Here is a 20,709-nt window from a genome sequence, read left to right on the forward strand (position 1 = left end):
CCCCCCCCCCAAATCTTTCTAACAAGGGATAATTCATCGGAGAGTAAAAGGAGAGTGGATGTATTTAGAAATTAAGGTGATATCAAAACAAAAGTGACCGATAAAAAATTTTTTTAACATTTTAAAAATAAATGAATTAGCTTTAATGGAGATGAATTCAGCTCCTCCAAGTGTCTGCCAGATGTGAGAGACTAGCTTTGCCTGAGCAGAGCCCTTCCTTTCCCTGAATTTTCTAATCTAGCCCACTGGCATAATTCAGATCACAAAGCTATCAGGTAAGACAATATAATTCTGGATGATTGTCGGCAACATTTAACATCAGATTAGAGCTCTGTCATGATAATAATAGCTACAAGACTCTGAGATGCTGTGATCTCCTGTTGATGTGCTCTAACCAAAGAAGTAACCTGCAGTCAGGCCTTTGGCGAGTGCCATCCCCCAGCTCAAGAAAAATAGAGAGTGATTCACTGGGGCGTGAGCCCTGCTTTCTTAACAACAGAACTGGTCTGATTCAGCAAGAAATGCGCGCCAGAACCAGTCCATGGAGTTTCAGGTAGGTGAGGCTGAGTTCTGATTATTCTTGCATCTGAAACAATGCAGAAATAGTCAAGCGGGGAGTTCCTTAGCTTAGTTGCAACCAAAGCCTGCCTGTGGTTAGCAGACATACCCAGCTGTGAGTGCTGATTTCAATTCCCTTTAGGGACTGGAGGAAGGCAAGGGAAGGAGCCAAGACAGGATTATTTCAGAACAGCGATCTGACCTGGAAAATGTTGGGGCCAGCAGATAGGCAGAGGATAGAAGACTCTGAAAAAGGAGGTGCTGACAATATGAATCATCCCTGCCATGCCATGTCTATTTCTTCTCGGGCTCGTTCCATATTCTCTTCATCTCCTTACTCCTCCCTTCTTTCTTCCCATTCTCCTGATGATAGCCCCTCTCCCACTTGAGGGAGTCCCACTGTTTATAATGCAGGATTTCATAGCTAGTAGGGGACATTCCTGGTAATATGTTTAGCCCCAAATTTTTGAAGCAAGGAAACAAATATGCCTTCATTATACTTCATGAAAGCATTTTTCTCAAACCTCCTCCCCTCTGCTTTCACTCTCCACCTTAGGGTCCTCTGCCAGTCTTTCCCTGGTAACGTTCCTAGGCATCTACTTAAATATGACCTCCAAGAAGCCTTTTCTTATACCAGCCCCAATACACAAACACACACACACAGACATACACACATGCATAAGCACACATATGTGCATATGCATGCACACATACATATACAGACGCAGCTAACTGAAAGGTATCACTCTCTCATACAATCTCAAAGCATTTCATGCTCCTTTTTTTACTAACCAAAGTTAGTATCTGAGTATAAAATCTGCTGGATTTGGAGACAGCAGACCTGGCTCTGATCTCAGCTCTGCCACCTGTGGGGCTTGGGAATATCATATAAACTTTCAGGGTACATTCCCTCACCCGTCAAATAAGAAGATTAGTTTAGATAACCTAAAAGGTCTTTTAAATCTAAGATCTATGATCCATGTGTCTGTCTTATCTTCCCTTCAGGACCATAAACTTAATGAGGGCAGAGGCCTTTCCCCTCCCACCTAGATGAGTGTGTTTCATAGTGTAGTCTCTTAATATGTCTCTGTCAAGTCAATGTAAACAGCCAATAAAGAGGGGGAAATGACAGTGTGTCTACCTTCCTGGGGCAGATCTTGAGATTTATGGCATCAGGCAGAGATTCCCCTGCCCACCCACCTGCCCCTTCTACTAGGAAACGCTGCCATGGCTCACAACTCCAGTAGTCATTTTCAATGGTCAATGGATTCTTTAGGTGATTTTTTTAAAATTTAGAGTCATGTGACTGAGGTTCATTTCATCTTATTAAGTTTCAGAGTTGATAATAGAAGGAAGAGTCCTGTCTTAAAGCCATGTGGCAAAGATCTGCCTGAGAAAAAGATTTGCTGAGACTTCAGCTAAGTGCTGAGTAGGACACTCTGGGTTGGGCATTGTGGATACAAAGGCAAAAAAGGAAGATGATGCCTGCCTTCAGGGGGCTTACATTCTACTGGAAAATTTTAACAGAAATATAGACATGAATATAAATGCAAGACAGTTTGAGGAAGAAAAGAACATTAACCATGGTGGAAATTCAGGGAAGGCTTCAAGAGCAGAAGACCTGGAGCTAAGCCATGAAAGGAAGAATTGAAGGAAGGGAAAGGAATATGCATTTATACAGAGCCTACTATGTGCTAAGTACTGTCTGTACTAAGCACTTTCCAAATATTATCTCATTTGATCATCTTAACAACCCTTCAAGGTAAGTTTTATTATTATACCCATTTAACTATTGAGGAAACTGAGGCAGACAGAAGTTAAGTAGCTTGGCTGGGATCACACAGCCAGTAAGTATCTAAGACTGAATTTGAACTCAGGTCTTCTTAACTCCTAGCCTGGCATTCTATTCCTCGGAATTGTTCATGTTATTGTGTAGAGATGGAATAAGAAGTGTTAAGTATGGGTAACTGCCAGGTGGTGGTGGTCCTCCATTTTTGAAGAAGACCAGTGACATCACAAGAGTGAAATCTTGACTTGCATGAGAATTGGATTTAAGTGCGGCAGACCTGCACAAAGTCATCAGCCTCACTCTCTCCTCCAGAGTCGTTTGAATCCAGTGGCAAGACAAGAGTCCAGATGACTGGCTATCCAGTCAGAGGAAAAGTACAAATTGTGAAGAGGAGTGATGGAAGACTGATATAAGATAATAATGATAAGACTGAAAAAGGAGATTTTCACCAAACTACAGAAAGCTTTAAATTCAAAGCTGAGACCTTTGCTTTTTGTCCCAGAGGCAATAGCATCTATTTCTTTGGGAATGTGTAGATTGTACATTATACCTATAATACTGAGTCTGAAGTATGAAGAGACAGTATGGCAGAATGGATAGAAATAAAGGCCATAGCCTTTGAGCCAACAAAAAGCAAGACCTATATTTGAGTTCTATCTGTAACATAGTGAGTGTGCATGTGCATGTGCATGTGCATGTGCATGTGCATGTGCGTGTGCGTGTGCGTGTGTGAGAGAGAGACCTACTCTAAGGAAACTTTCTAAGACTGCGTTGCAGAGAAGGTGTTTGAACTGCTTTGGGAGAGAGAGTTCCTCCTCCCCATTTGGAAGTTTCCAATACCAATAAAATCAGTCAATCACTTCCTCACTCTATTGTTTACTGTATTTATCTATGCTTATATCTCATCCCTCTACCAGGCTGTAAGCTTCAAAAGGGTAAATGCTGGATATTCTCCCTCTTATCTTCCTGTCACTGAGAACAACAGCCTACCCACAGTAGGAGCTTGGTAAATATTTGTTGAATGAACATTATCAGAATAGAAGGAAAGGAGTGTGAGTTAAGACACATTAGCAGAATCCTGAATCTCAGAGTCAGAAGGGAACATAGGCTCTTAGTAAACACAATCTTACCCTGTGAGAGGACTTGAAATTAAACAGCAGGAAAAAGTTAGATTTATAGTTTGTGGCCAAGAGTCTTCATGGAGCTGAATAATAAATTCAGTTTTACAGGGATCAGGGAGAGGGCCATTCTTTTTCAATATATCATTAGTGACATGCAGTCTAAGTTTGCATCAACACACACAAACTGTTTGGCTATTTGACTTGAGTGTGAGTCAATTCATTATTAAGAAAAGATTAAATTTAAGCACTCCTTCCCTTGCTCCCTTAAGTCCATGATGGTTCCCTGACTCCTCCTCTCTCTTCCCTTTCCCTCATCATTTTGCATCAAGGAGATACACCATTTTTGCTGATGATATCAAGAAAAGACACTCATTTGCCAAGGAATTCACTAAATTTGTTAATATATTTTGTTGTAAAAAAAAAAGCAGAACAGATATTTCTCAACAAATACTGAAAAAAAAAGCCTCTTGCAAAGTACATTCCCTCAAAATAATGTGTCATTATTACTAGAAAGAGGGAAGGGGAGGGATGTGTTCACTAACATCAGGAGGGCTCTACCACTCACAGTAGAATTTTGCACGTCTAACCATGTGGCTTTATTTGCATTATTGTAGTCTTTGTGTTTGTGACTCTCTTGGATCTGCTGTCTTCACTCTATATCATTTCATACAAGTCTTCCTATGTTTCCCAGAATCCTTCATATTCATCATTCCTTAGGATACAGTAATATTCTATTAAATTCATATACCATAATTCATTCCTTCATTCCCCCTAATCGTCCTGTTTCCTGTTCCTATCAAAAATGAGGTTAGCATGCAGATGGACATTGTATTTTTCTCTCCATACTGGTCTTTTCTTAATGACAATCACCTCCTTGGCCTGCCTCAGATTGGTCCCCTGGTGGTTGAGGTCTGCAAATGGAACAAAATGGGACACATGTAATCCAACTAACAGTTAACAAAAAAAAAAGTTTAGTTACAGCAAAGAAAGGATATTCAGAGTAGGGAAAGGATCATCATCCAGGATAAAGCTTTGAGTCAGCTGAGCTCAGCTAGTTAAGTGTCTGAGTCTGGCTTTGAAATTAAATCTTCCTGACTCCTGGTCCAGTGCTCTATCCACTGTACCACCTAGCTGCCCCTACTGGGGGAGTCCAACATGTGAACAGATGTGCATAAGTGAAGGAAAATATTACCAACTAGACAAATCAGGGAAAGCTAGTTTCAGAAGGTGCCATAAGAGCTAAGCCTTGAAGGCAGGCTCTTGAAGGAAGTAATTAGTCCAGTGAGTTGGCAATCATCAGTACTTATTGAATTGACTAGATTCAAAGAGGCAGGGGTGAGGAGGGAGTACATGCCAGGCATGAGGTACACTTTGTGCTAAAGTCCAGGAGGTAGGAGATCAAATGCCAAATTCAGGAAAGAGCAAATGAGCCAGTTTCACTAGAAAATAGAGTGTATTCAGAGGAATAAAATGAAATGAGTCTGGAAAGGTAGGTTTAAGCCAAATTGTGAAAGGGTTTTAAAGGCCAAACTAAGAAGTTTATATTTCATTCTAAATGGAAACTTGGACCCAGTGATTAGAAGCCAAATCCCATCACTCCTAATTCAGGGTTTCTGCCACTAAGACAGTATTTCCCATCCTAAACTACATTGTAGACCACTGAAAATATGCCTCATTTCTCACAGATCATTGTTTCCTCCTCTGCCCCCACAGCCTTAGCTTTGTGCTTTTTAGCTACTGAGACAGAGACTGGACACTAGGGCAACAGATACATATAAGCAAGGTAAAGTCCATGGTAAAAGATATGAGCTACAAGTCCAAAACATGTTTTCTTAAGTTTTGGGAAGTAAGAACCATTGGTAAAAGTGTGTGTAGATTGGTTAAAATTCTCTGTGGACCAGGCATCAGGTAAAAATCAATGGGCTATATGCCTTGCTTCCTTTCTGTCTTGATCACTGATCATAAAAATTGCAAATGAAATGTGACTTGGGGAGATAGTAAATATTAATGCCAGGAATAATTCTTAAAGCATTTTTTCCCTTGGTTTTGGCATCAGAATTAAAGGGAAGTAGCACTGCGTTGAAATCCAGGAGATTTTCATTTTAGTCCCAGGCCACCTAATAACTCACTAGCTCTAGCTACAGAATGCTACAATTGAAGAAAAAAGCTGCGGAATCCAATCCCTTTCTCTGAGTTCTTCCAAAGAATCAGGTGTTTGACATCATAGAGAAGTATACTTCTAGAAGACCTTCACCTTCCTGTGGTTCAACCTTTCCATCCTTTACAAAGGGTTAACAATGAAAAGGGTCTTGTTCATATTACTTGGACTACTATTTCCATTTAAGGTTAGATTTACATAGTGTCTTTCCTTTAGATTGTAACCTCAGGGATTCTTAACCAAACAAGATATAAAAGAGCTTACCAAAAAAAATCAAATAAATAATTTCATTGTAGGAACCTGAACAGCGTCTGCACAAATAAAATCATTGTAGATTGGATAAGAAGGAAAACTGCTGATTAGGGGGGAAAAATTTAGCATCCAATCTCTCTGGTAAGGGTCTGATATCCAAGAGATAAAGAGAATTAACACAAATCTGGATACATAGTCAAAAGATATGAATAAACAATTCTCAAAACAAGATTTGCAAATTATTAGTCTTATTAAAGGTTAATATCATTAATCATCAATAATAAAATAACACAAATAAAAGCAATTTAGGGGTTTACTTCACAACCAACAAATTGTCAAAGATATCAAAAGATGAGAATTGTCAATGTTGGAGAAGTTTAAGGAAAATAGGCGTGCTTGTTAAAGTTCTGAATTAGTCTAACCTTTCTGGAAAGCAATTTGGAATTATGCTTTAAAAGGTGACTTAGGGGTTGCCAGGTGGCACAGCGAGTAAGAGCACTGGCTCCAGTGTTGGGATGACCTGGATAAAGTCCAGGCTCAGACACTCAGCACCACACCCAGAAATAACTGGCCGTGTAACCTTGAGCAAGTTACTTAACCCCGATTGCTTTAAAAAAAAAAAGTGACTGAAATGTTCATACCCTCCAACTTAGACATCTAACTGCTCAGCATATGCCTCAAAAGAAGTCAAAGACAAAAAGAAAAGTCCCTTCTACACTAAAATAGTCTCAGAAGCACTTTTTGTGGTGGCAAAGCCCTGGAAACAGACACCTCTTAATTGGGAAATGATGAAACAAATTGTGGTACGTGAATATCACTGCATCCTAGAATGCAAGGAGTATAAAAGAATTCAGAGAAGCAGGGAAAGATTTATAATGGAGTGATACAGTGTGAAGAAATCAGACCTAGGAAAACAATGTGCACAATGATTGCAACAATGTAAACAGGAAGAACAATAAAAAAGAAACTAAATGTAACTAGAATTTGCTGAGAAGAGATGAGAAAATTAAACTACTGCTTTCACCACAAAGGTGGGAGACTGGGCATGGAATACTTATAAACAACGGAATATATAGTTAATGTATTGGTTAGTTTAAGGATTTTTTTCTTCTCTTTTTTAATCTTTGTTACAAGGGAGGGCTGGTTGGGGAAAAGAGGGGAGGAGAGATTTATTTTTTAACTAATGAATAAAAAAACATTACTATGTATCAGTTGTTCAGTCATTTTTCAGTCACATCCAACTCTTGGTTACCCCATTTGAGATGTTCTTGGCAAAGATACTGGAATGGTTTGTCGTTTCCTTCTCCAGCTCATTTTACAGATGAGGAAAGTGAGGCAAACAAGGTTAAGTGATTTGCCCAGTGTCTTATAGCTAGGAAGTGTCTGAGGATATATTTAAACATGAGAAGATAAGTCCTCCTGAATCCAGACTCAGTACTCTAGCCACTATACCACCAAACTGCCCCACTATGTATCAGATATTTTGTTAAACGCTAGAGACACAAACAAAAGCAAGCAAGATACTTTTATCCTTCAAAAATATCACTTTCTAATAGGTGAAGATAACCCTAATAGGAGAACTGGAATTGAAGCAGAGTACAAGGAAAAGGGGAAGTTCGGAGCAGGGAAGGAACACCCAAAGCAACATGGTTTGGAAATGGCCCAAAGTAGCATGGTACCCAGTTTTTATGCAAGACAAAATAAAAGCTCACCTGTCAAAGTCCAGGGTCCCAGGAACAGTACGTGAACACTATAGATGGTATAATCTAGAAATGACTGGATAGTAAAAGGCACATAAAAGAGGCATAAACAAAAATAACATTTTAAAGAATAAAAGTGTAACTCTGATCAAAGGCAGCTAAGGGTTACAGTGGATAAAGCACTGTTCTTAAGAAGGCCTGAATTCAAATCCTGCCCTATTAGCTATGTAATCTTGGAAAATTCACTTTTCTAAGCCTCAGTTTCTTCATCTGTAAAGTGAGGAGGTTGAGCTTCTAGGGTCCCTTCTAACTTCAAATCCATGATCCTACTAAATAAAAGATGTGGAAAAAAAATAAAACTAAGGCCTCTGATACTGAAAGACAGAAAAAAGACCAAGGTCTTCTTTCACCAGCAAAACAAAAAACAAGTCAACACCAATGAAGGCACAAGTACATTAATTTCTTTTGCATTTAAAGAACTAATATTGAACCTCAGGTAAGGTCCTGGGTAAATTTGCACTAAATCTTAGGCATTCCCTGTTTTTAGTTACCCACCTTGAAAACCACATCCAGGTTTTAGGGAAATAACACAGGACAAGCAAAGGAAGGAAAGCTCTATCTTCTGAAGGGACTTCAAAGCTAAATATGTTTCGTCTGGGAATAAAGAAAGAGAGGTGATTTCATTACAATGTTTGGATACCTGCAGTAGATATACCAGCCTGAAGGATGTGACCTGTCCCATTCATTCAGTGGGAATAAGAAACTGCAGAAGGAAAGGGTTACGCCAGAAAGATTTCCTCTCAAAGATAATTATGTGTTTATTCCAGTTTTAGTCTGAATGACAGTGCTATGGTCCCCCCTCCTCCCCATCTGTATTCTGGGGAGAATAATGATGCTTGCCACATCATTTTAATGGGTATAACATCTGCTAAGTGCTTTGAGTTCTTCAGATGAAAGATGCCATGTGACTGAAAAGAATTATTGCTGTTATTTTAGTCTTCTGACTTCCATGTTGGTATGGATTTCCTAGTGGCATTAAGAAGACCCCTGCAGCTAATAAGACACTCTGTGCAATGTAATGTCAGGGATGTTTAAATTCCTTCATGTGATTCTGGTTATATAAAGAAAATGAGCCATCTAAATGTAGTTTATCAATTCTCTAGGAAAGGAAAATAGCTAAGATGCAAAAAAGTTCCCCTCCTTACTGTTTTGGGGGTTTCAACATTTTCTACATGGTTAGGAATAATGACCCACTTTCCAGTAAGTATAGGACATGTACTGCGGTCAGGGATTAAGACTATAGACCAATAAATCTAATACCTGGTATGATGTTTGCACCGTTGAAACAAGCCTTTGACTTTTATAGCCAAAAGTGCATTTAAATTACCCAATTATCATAATCTATTGAGTTTGATAGACCTGGTACTCCAGGGCAGCTTCCAAATATCATCATTGAACAGAAGATGTTTTGGGAGAAGCAGGAAGACCTGGGCAAACCATAATTGCTGTTTTCCTCCTCCTTTCAACCTGAGCTGTCTTCCCAAAAGATCCAAAGCAGACCTTCAAAAGGGAAGATGCCCAGCTACCCACAGATCTACAGCTGTGGCTTTCCAAGCATACAGAATATTGACCTGATTCAGCACACTACCCAATGACAAGAAAATTGAAAGCAACTTATAACAACTGAAAATAATGCCATTCCACATGAATATTTTCCTTTACATGTTCTTTATAAGTATTTTCTCCATCCTACACCAATTCTCAAGTTCCTTCTCTAGATCACTCAAGTTCTGATTTATTTCCAAAAATCCTTCCAGAATTTCTGTGAAAACACAACAGATTTTCATTGGTTGATATATAAAAGGTCACCAAAAGCTTTGGTGTATGTATGTATGCATGTATCACCTTGGGATCTTTTTCTGTGACATTGGTGGGGGGGGGGGGACTTTGAAAAGTGAATGATACAATCATTCTGATTTTTTATATGTTGTTTTCTTTGGATTCAGATCCATGATTTCCTCTCTGTGGAATATCTCTATCCCCCTAAGAAAACTCTCACCACTAATGAAGATTGACAACTCTGAGAGTCCAAGACTTAAGTCCCAGAGACTTACCTGGGGCACTCAGAGGTTAACTGACTTTCTCATTTTCAAACAATTAATATATGTCAGGGTCAGGATGTGGACCAAGGTCTTGATGAATCTCAACCAAATAAACTCTCCATTATTTCTCATTTCCTAAATGCCTATTACATCAGAGATGTTATAAATCCTTATGATAACAGGATCTTAGATCCAAAGTTGGAAGGAACCTCAGATGCCAACTATTATATAAAATAAAATGTTATTTTACAAATGAGAAAATCGAGGTGCAAGAGATTTGGAGACTTGCCCATTTTCATACAGGTATTAACTGGCAGATGTTGGATTCAAACCCAGGTCCTAACCCCATGTCTTTTTCCACCATTGTTTTCTTTAGTTATTTTGTCTACCATCATGCCAACAGAGTTAGACTGATTGTATTTTTTGATGAATTAACAAATTCTTTCATCGATAAAATGCAACCAAAGGGACTTGTCTACATAACAAGAGAGGTTAAAGTGGAGAACATGACCTAATCTAGTAGTTATGTCAACAGATCAGTCTGCTCTTTTTACAAGAAACCCCATTAAATCCATTGTTGTGCAAGGACTATGTCATGGGGTAGGGTATTACAAGATGCCATGGGAAAAGACACAGATAAAACATGAGAGAATTAGGATTCTTTGAGTTTGATTTTTTAAAAATCTCTATTTTGTCCTAGAAAATAGATAATATTATCACAGACACAAGTGTAGTTCTTCCTAGAGAGAGAAAATGAAAGAGAATGTTTCCCCTTATTTATTGATTCTAATCTCTAAGACAAGAATAATTATAGACATATATTTACCTGCTTATGTTCTCACTGCTCATTATAATCCAGGCCTAAAAATCAGAAATAAAAAAGTGACTAGAACAGGCTAAACGGAGACATAAAAAACTAAATTATCAGTTGTATTACTCAAGCAGAATAATCTTATTCATTGTTTTATATATATGTAAATATATATACACACACACTTATGTTACAATTTGTGTTGCAAATCAATCTATTTTAATTTGTGTATTTATATGTAACATCTGGAGTGAAATTTTAGCCAGGATCCTCATCTTAGCACAATTAAACTGCATAAATAAAAACAGCAAGAGAAATTAGAAGAAATGGTATAAAATGAGCAACTAGGTCACGAGGTACTTTAAAAACATCTCAAAAATCCAACTAGATTTCTGCCATTTGGATGACAGGTTTACCTCTAACAAGCAGAAACAAAGTAGATGTCCATGGATTTGGGAAATGACTAAATAATGGTGGTACGTGAATGAAATTAAGTATTACCAAAATGTAAAAAGTGAAAATATGAAGAATTCAGAAAATCATGGGAAAACTTAAATGAATTCATGTAGAGTGAAACGAGTAAAACAGAATGATAACATATCTGAGGACTACCCATTGAAATGGAAAGAATACCGACTGAAACCATGAAATTTGTATAATTATGATGACATTGAAGAAGAAATGAGAGAATGTAGCTCTTTCATCTTTGCAGAAATATGAAACCATGGATGTAGAATATTATGTATATTGTCAGACTTGCCTGATGTGTTAATTTTGTTTACTTGCTCTTTTTTTCCATTAAAAAAAAAAAACTTAGTGATAAGGAGTGGCTTTCTGCACAGGAGAAGGGGAGTAATTAATTTGGAAATGAAGAAAATATAAATATTTATATGTAAGTAAAAAAATTAATAAAATAAGAAAGAAATGTGTCCTGCATTGATTATCTTTCCATACCCATTGTTACCATTGTGGTTTAGTCCATTATTGCATTGGCCTGGACTATTTTAATAGCCTTCTAAGCAGTCTTCTCATATCTCTAGTCTCTCTCCAATCCATCCCATACTTCATTGAAACAATAATTTGACTAAAGCATCATTCTCTTGATATCAAACACATTAGCCTAGTATTTAACATTTTTCATCTTAACTATAACCAAGATAATCATAATATATCACGATGCATAGGTTTACTTCAGTGATCTTCATAAGGAAATTAGACCACTATCAATCCAGGAAATCACCACATTCCATTGAGAAAATAGTTAAAAATTTCCTATCCACAAGTCCATGCTCAATTCATCTACATCAAAGGGATATAGCCTTTGTGAAGAGGCATCATTAGCAACTATTGCTATAATCTACATTTTTCATCAATCAGATTATGTAGTTTCTTAGTTTTGCAATTCAACCCTCCATTCAGGGAATGCTTTATGACTATTTTCTATGGTCAAAAATATAAAGAAGACATACAAAAATATAAAGAAATCATACAAATGCCACCAAATCATCTTCAAAGTCAGTATCTGGGTTTCTCAGCTCAAAAGTGAAGCAAATAATCAACAGACAACTTGACCTTATAAAGAACATGTTTGGTCTAGGCATTTGCTGGGTTCTAATGCTACCAGATTTTCTTTCTTTTGTTGGATAAGTCCCCTAAACTTTCTAGGCCTTTGGGTACCTGGAAAAAATAATCATAGCACTTGTCTCCCACAAATACATCTAAGGATGTTACAAAAAATATGCTCAATAATCAGACTATTTAGAGTACTCTGTAACACAATACAAAGTAACCAGGTCATTTAAAGTACTTGTTTGCTCCAGACTAAAGTGATTCAAGCTTAATACTGAGTGCCTAAGAAGCCAGGTCAAGCAGCAGGTAAGAGGGCTAAAGACAAATCCAGCCTCAGATACCCACTAGTAATGTCGATCTAGTCAAGGCATTTAAACTCAGTTTCCTTATTTACAGATGTGGGGATAATAATTGCATCTATCTCCCTTGGCTGATAAAAGTATTAATGAAATAACATGTATAAAATGCTTTGCAAACCTTAAAGTATCATATAATTTATTATTATTCCAAAATACATGGAAAATCATGTTGGCGCTATCACTAGCCTAGATTTCAGATCCTCAAAAAGATTATTAGAAGATTAGGTTTTTACCAATGACCTCAGAATAAACTACAGCCCCCAAAAGCAATTCCAGTCTGAATAAAGTCTTCTTAGAATTTTTTTCTGGACATGGGATGACAAAGAAGGAAAGTACCATAATAATTTAGAAAACCACAAATTTAAATTATCTATGTTTTAGTGTATTTTTATTTTCTCAAATGTTTCCCATATATTTTAATCTAATTGCTACTGAATTGGTTCACTGACTTCAAATGTGATTACTTTTGCTCTAGAGTAGTATAAGCTTTGTAGCAGCAAGCATCCTAGCATATCCAGGGTGGCTGCCAACACAAGTTCTTAGATTTGCTTTTCTAAAGGAAAGCAACTAAAAATGTGTGGACAATCTTACTTTAGTCAATCAAACATATATCATTTACCTAGTTCAGGGGAAAAAGTCAGCACTCTGAACTTCAGAGAATACAAACAAGTTACAAGCAGAAGTTACAAGCAGACAGAGAAACAGATCAGCAGACAGGCTTCCAACTGTCTGACCATTACGTCCATACCTAGTCAGTTGCCAGAGAGGGAAGTACCAACATCTGGGTTTTCAAAGCTGGGGGGCTCAACGAATGCCCAGAGTCTCGTCTGGTCAAACCTCACAACTCTTCTCAAAGTGAGTCCCAAAATAAAACTTCACATCAGGGTATATATAGCCTTCTCCTGGATCAGAGAATGTCACAACCCTCTTGACCCACTGACCAATCACAGTGCAACAAGGTGTGGGCATTCCTGAAAAACAAGCCTCCCTCCAGAGGCTCCTTGTGACCACATTTGGTATGTTAGGGGGCAGAGTATATTTTCAAATCAAGGAAGGTTCTCAGAGTCACTTAAGCCCATCAAGGGGCCTAGGGGCAGGGAAGATCTTAGATTCCCATTCCCATAACAGCCCTGACCAGGGAGCAGCAGAGACACCTAGGACTTTTTTCTTAGGAGGAGACCCAAAACCAAACACCAGAGGCAATTGAACTGTATTAATGGATCCCTCTACTTTCTTACAGCCCACTTTCACCACAACACTATTTCTTACCCCCTCACCCACTGATTCTCTCCAAACACTCTCTTGCCAAACAGATGGAAGTGAATTTGATACAATCACCATGCAGTTAGCTTTCTGTTATCTTGCTTCTTTAAATAGATACATAGCAGAGCCAGGGCCATCAGCTACCACTTGATTCAGCTATTTCCTACAGCTCTGGCATCAGATGGAACATTTCAAGGGCATCTCGCCTGCAGGGCAAGAGTCACTGTCAACACTCCCAGCTCTACTCTCTACAATCCCCTCTTCTCTCTCTTCTACTCTGACAGCTAAAATCCTTCCTATCTCACAGGAGCCAAAAACATGCATCATCCCCTTCCGTAATTTTATTTTAAAGGCAGTTTCCTCCCTTCAAGACACTGAAACCAAGAACTGGTCCCCTACAAATCTTGATAAGGACAAGTGATCATTTTGTACATATATAGAAGTCTAACAAATTAGATTTGTCCAAGTCTATGCCTTCTGATCTTAAATTCTGTCCAGAAATATGAATCAGTTCATATTGTGTTAGAGCTAGAAGGAACTTGAGAGATCATCGAACTAAAATCCTCATTTTGGGGATGAGGGGAGTAGATCAAAAAAGATGGAGCAATTCACCCAAGGTCACATGGGCAGTTTTTTAATATACCATTTTAATACAAAGAAAGTAAGACTCACTTAGGTATGAATTGGAGTGAATAGTAAAGAATAACTGTTTCTGCCCCTTCCCTTCCTTCCTCACTTCCTCCCAGGAATTTTTTAAGTAAAATTGTATTTATTTCTTTGAGTGAACTCAGCAGATTTTATCTCATTGAAATTGGAATAAATTTTTCCTTATGAAAGACAGAAACTATTTTTTTAACAGTGAGAGGAAGTGGTGTCTAGAGGGTAGATGGATGGTTTTGAAATAAGAAAGATGTGAGTTGAAGTCTTTCTTTCAACCCATACTAGCTACATGACAGTATACAAGTCAACTTACCTTTCATTACCCTAATTTCTAAGACTAGATGATTTAGCAATCTGTATCCATGGGAGGTATTTCCATACCATCAACTCCCATAATAAAATCAAAGGTTTAAGACTAAAAGAAAATCAACACTTTATCATCAACATGAGAAGTGTTCATGTGTATCAGGCTGATAAACAGATACAAATATACAAAAATAAGCCTTCATTCAGGGGTAGAAAAAGAATTCAGCTAGTAGGAGAGAGACCTGGTGCTAGTCATAGCTTTCTCAGTAACTGGCTTCATGGCCATGATCAAGTCTCTTTTCCTCTTAGTATTATGAGAATGGGGTAGAATATACGATTTATAAGGTCCTTTACAGCTCTATTACATAGAAGTATGATATTATACAACTATTTAACCATTTGACCAAGGAGAGTCAATCTTCATTTCTCAACTGAAGACAAGAAAGTTCCCCTAGGTTATACAATCTATGGACTTTCTCAGAGTGACAGTCAGATACTTTTTACAAAAATTTGACTTGTAAAGTGCACCATAAGAAATGGTAGAAACAGTTGGGCGATCTTTATTTTTTTTTATTGTAAATTTTTTAAAAAGCAATCGGGGTTGAATAACTTGCTCAAGGTTACACAGCTAGTTATTTCTGGGTGTGGTGCTAAGTATCAGAACCCAGATTTGATCCCAGGTTATCCTGACTCTGGGGCCAGTGCTCTTACTCACTGAGTCACCTGGCCACCCCTAAGCAATTGGGGTTAAGTAACTTGCTCAAGGTTACATGGCCAGGTGTTTCTGGGTGGGTGCTAAGTGTCTGAGCCTGGATTTGATCCCAGGTCATCCCAACTCTGGGGCCGGTGCTCTTACTCGCTGTGATACCTGGCTGCCCCATGGGTGATCTTTATTATTCAAAGTTTTTTTAATAGGGTGCCAATGTAATTAGTTTCACTTATCTCATCTATAAAATGGACATAATAATAACTTATAAGGGATAGATGTGTCCCACTTCTGGCACATACTGACTGTGTGAACCTAGTTAAGTCCCTTAACATCTCAGCATTCTGAGCAATTCACTAAGATGATAAGTTGTATAAATGGTACCAATATGAATGGGTAGAAGAAGTTGCCTCATTTATGAGTTCCCTATGTTGATGAAGTCACAGGTTCAGCTTATATCCCTTTAAGGAAGGGGTGCTTAACTTTTTCTGAGTCATGGGCTCCTTGAGTTGCTTGGTGAAACCTGTAAAGACAGAATTTTTTAAATGCAGAAAATAAAGCAGGACCACAAAGGAAACCAATTATATTGAAATAAAGATGTAATTTTTCTCATCCAAATTCAGATACCCTAAAATCTATGTCCAAACTCCATTGTGAGTCTGTGGATGCCAGGTTAAGAACCCTCACCCTAAGTATTGTATGAGATGACCTAAGGTCACACCCAGCATCCTCTGTAACCCAATAACATCAAATAACTAATTTGATAGATGTGCTTTTGTTGATTTTCAGTTTTTAAAAGTCTTTAATTTTAAATTAAATTTAATTTTAAAATTTTAATTTTAAATTAAATTGTAAATTGAATTACAATTTAATTTTAAACATCTTTAAATTTAAATTTTAAAATCTCAAAAGCCCTCTAATCTACACTCTTTCTGACCAAGAATTCCCACTACAACTTTTGCAACTACTGGTGATCAAGCCTTTGGTTACAAACTTCAGGTGCAAAGTTACACCTTAACTCCTAAAAATCCAGTCAGCTTTTATGTATGTGACTAATCATCAGCAGGATTATTTTCTTATACCAAGTCAAATTCGCCTCCCTGCAATCTCTGCCCATTGTTCCAGGGCCAAGAAGAAAAAGCTAATCATCAATCAATCAGCAAGCATTTATTAAGTATTTGCTGAACATCAGACACTTTATAAGGAGTGGGGATGAGGAAGCATGAGGGGAAGTTCAAAGATAAAAACAGGAAAGTCTTTGCCATCAGAAAACTTACATTCTATTAAGGGAGAGATAACATTAAGAGGTAACTTGGTGAATGGAGCATAGGACCTGGAGTCTAGGAAGACCTGGGTTTGAATCCCACCTCCAACACTTACTGGCTATGTGACCCTGGGCAAATCATTTAATTTCATTCCATTTCCTCATCTGTAAAATGAGAGTATCAGATTGATAACCATTAAGGTCCCTTCAAACTTTAAATCAATGGTCCCATGACCATATACACACCTATAAGTATATACAGATAACAAACAAAATTAATTTTAGGACAGGGCACACTAGCAGCTGAGGGAACCAGAAAAGATTTCATGTAGCCCTTCAAATACTTTAAGAAAGCTATCATGTATCCTCTCAAGTCATCTCTTCTGTGGACTAAAACTCCTCCTTTACTATCCTATTCATCCTTCTCTAGGGACTCTTCATATTATCAGTGTCCTTTTTAAAATATAGTACTCAGAGTTCAGTATAATACTCCAAATGTGGTCTGACAATGGGGCTGTTGTTTCCCTCCTCATAGACACGATGCCTCACTTCATGGAATCCAAGCTCATGTTAAATTTCTTTTGGCCACTATATCCAACCATTGACTCATACTGAGCTTGCAGTCCACTAAAACCCCAAGTTCTTTTTCAGGCAAACCATGCCTCCTCCACCTTGTAAAGCTGGTTTTGGGAACCTGAGTTTAAGATCTAACATGTATTCACATTAAATTCCATCTTTTTGGATCCAGATCCTAGTTGCAGTTTGTTAAGACCTTTAAAGATCCAAACTCTTATCTTCCATCATGTTAAGCTATCCCTCTTAGCTCTACTTCATCTTGCAATCTTTCAAGTCTAGCACCCATGCTTTATCCAAGCCATTGATAAAAAATGGTAAACAGCAGCAGGCCAAGCCCAGATTCCTGGTGCATTCTACTAAAGACCCTGTCCCAGGTTAAGAGCAAATCACTGAGGATGACTATTTAAAAAAAAAACCTACCCATTCAATAAGTATTGAATTTATTTGACTAAATTGTTGGTTAGCCCAAATCTCTCCATCTTATCTACAAAAATATTATAGCATGAGAGAATTTGTCAAATGGTTTGATAAAATGTAGGTAAATTACACCAAAACATTTCCTTGATCTACCAATAGACAGCACCTGTTGATAAAAGAAAAGGAATGAATGAACAAAGCACTTATTAAGCATTTACTATATCCAAAGCACTGTGCTGAGAGCTGTGATACTAACAGATTACAATAAGATAAAGGAATTTCAGAATTCATGAACATGAAAGAGGAATACTTGTGGGTGATGGCAAGATTAAAAACATAATCCTCTCTGTGTAAAGTTAAAATATAATGGACAGGGATGGCTAGGTGTCACAGTGAATAGAGCACCAGCCCTGGAGTCAGGAGGACCTGAGTTCAAATCCAGCCTCAGATACTTAACACTTACTAGCCCTGTGACCCTAGGCAAGTCACTTAACCCCAATTGCCCTCCAAAAAGCAAAAAAAGAAAAAAAAAGGTTCTTGTGGAAAAAAGGTAAAACATAAAGAGAAGCTAAAAGAAAAGGGTGATATACAGACTTAATTTCAGGCAAGATAAGGCAAAAGTTCACCTACCAAACCTCAAGGTGGTTCCAGATGCAGAGTCCAAGTTCCCAATGGGAGAGGAATAAGGAGACTGTGAGATGGATTATTGCATGGGAACATTCAATGGGGAATATTATTTCCCACAGATGTATGAGAAATGACAGTAGCCATTTTGGGCCAGTACTTAGAGGGTATGAAGGAGTAACATGTTACCTCTGGCTACAGTACAAGTAGCATCTTATTTCTGGCTCCTTTCTTAGATTCTGTCTTCTGTGATTTACTGGGTGTCTCTTTGGTATCTATCTGGGCAGAATTATGTAGACATTTTTCTCCCTTTTTAGCTTAAAATCCTTATTAGATTTGCAAGACATTTATTATACTATGTTATGGAAATGCTTGTTTTATTCTATGAATTCAAAAATTAAAAAAAAAGAAAAAAATTTATAGAACTATGTTGTGTGTGTATGTTAATACATAAACATATACAAAGAAAGAGAGAGTATATCTCCAGCATTTTCTAGGTGTCCTTATATTTTCCTTCATACTGCAATCACTCTAGTCCAGGTCCTTATGGTCTTTCACCCAGACAAATAAAATAGCTTCCTAGTTTATCTCCTTGAATCTAGGCTCTCTCCTCTCCATCCCATCCTCCACAAAACCACCAGATTGATATTCCTAAATTACAGGTAATGTGATGACTACATCACTCTTTTGCTCAAGAAACTTTAGTAGATCTCTATTGCCTCTAAAATACAAATTCTTCTGTTTGTCATTTAAAACCCTTCACATTCTTGCTCCATGCTATCTTTTGAAGCTAATTTAACATGTGACCTCTTTATGCCCCCTTTGAACTGGCCAAACTGGCTACTGCCATTTCCCATCCATTTCATGGTAATGTTGCCTATTGAATGTTCCCACAGAACACTTTGTCTCCCTCAACTGCATGTTTTTGCTCTTACTCCTGTTCTATTTCTCTTTTGGAACCTAGGAATATCTAGGTCCCTTCAAGGCTCAGTTTGGGTGCTACCTCCTTCAAGGAGGCCTTTTTTGAGAGCCCCAGTTTCTAACACCCTTGCCCAAATCTCAAATTAGCATTTATTTTGTCTATATCCTGTGTTTATGCCTCAGTGAATATGATGTACTCCTTCAGTAGAATGTAAATTCCTCCAGGGCAGCAAGAACTGTCTTGCTTTTGTTTTTATACCCTCAATGCCTTGCACAGTACCTGGCCTGCAAGAATTATTTATTAAATGATTAGAGACTAATGATTGCCTAATTGATTACTTGGCCAAGAATTCAGCATCCTTGCATTTTACTCCATGGTGTACTTTATATATATATATATATATATATATGAGAGAGAGAGAGAGAGATCCCATTCTTGAATGCCATCTTTTTAAAAAATTTAATATAATTTAATATTTTATTTTTCCCCAATTACATGTTAAAACAATTTTAACATTCTCTCCCTCCTTCCTCTTCCACTCCCTGAGAAGGTAAGCAATTTGACATAGCTTATACATGTGTAGTCACACAAAACACATTTCCATGTAATTCATGCTGTGAAAGAAAACATAAAAAAGAAAAAGTGTCTTTGATCTGCATTCAGGCTCTACCAGTTCTTTCTCTGGAGATGGACAGCACCTTTCACCACAAGTCCTACAGAATTACCTTAGATCATTGTATTGCTAAGAATAACTAAATTATTCACAGTAGATCATCATACATGATGGTTCTCCTGGTTCTGCTCCTTTCACTTTGTATCAGTTCATCTAGGTCTTTCCAGGATTTTATGTGAGCATCCTATCCTTCTCATCATTTCTTATAGCACAATAGTATTCTATCACATCATGTACTACAACTTTTTCAGCCATTCCAATTGATGGATAGCTAGTCAATTTCAAAATCATTATCAACACTAAAATATCTGCTATAAATATTTTTGTTTACATAGATCCTTTCCCTTTTTTTTATCTCTTTGGGATACAGACCTAGTAGTGGTATTGCTTGGTAATAGGATTTGCCTGGTTTCATAGCCCTTTGGGCATAGTCTTTGATGCCATCTTAATCAGTTTTTCACTTCCTGATGTGCTTTTCACTTCCAAAGACCCAGCCTGGGATCAGTAGGAGTGATGAAAACAACCATCTCTGCCCCAAAAGACCAGTTTCTTGCTTTGTCCTTCCTCATCTTTAACCATGTGTTCTTACATTTCTCCTGGTTTTAGCATTTGCACCAATATGAATTACCAGAAATGGATTGTAATCAGCAGCTTTGACAATTCTTGGAAAGCTCTCCATCACATCTCAGAAACCTACCCTAGGAAGACAGCAGCACTCTGCAATTCACATCAGGTAGACCAATATCCACCTCAGTCCCCTCAGCAAGGAGTGACTTCCCTGCTCCATCATTCTTTCATCTCTTCATCATGATCCTTAGAGAATAAGCAGCTGCTTCCTCCTTAGAGGGTTCAGCTGCCCTTCTACAGGAAGAATCTCCT

The 20,709-nt window shown here is 37.8% G+C and overlaps 1 long non-coding RNA gene across 1 annotated transcript; it reads left to right on the plus strand.

Annotated features, from left to right (window-relative positions):
• The first annotated feature begins 12 nt into the window (after positions 1 to 12).
• On the plus strand, positions 13 to 3,214 carry LOC138174324 (uncharacterized). Its single transcript, XR_011171672.1, has 2 exons — positions 13 to 553; positions 1,890 to 3,214. It is a non-coding gene; the product is annotated as an uncharacterized lncRNA (long non-coding RNA).
• The last annotated feature ends 17,495 nt before the right edge of the window (positions 3,215 to 20,709 follow it).

The sequence above is a fragment of the Petaurus breviceps genome, unplaced genomic scaffold (genome assembly GCF_028583685.1).
Source record: "Petaurus breviceps papuanus isolate PSGF00001 unplaced genomic scaffold, PetGlider_PUasm1.0 688, whole genome shotgun sequence".
In the NCBI taxonomy this organism is placed as follows: Eukaryota; Metazoa; Chordata; class Mammalia; order Diprotodontia; family Petauridae; genus Petaurus; species Petaurus breviceps.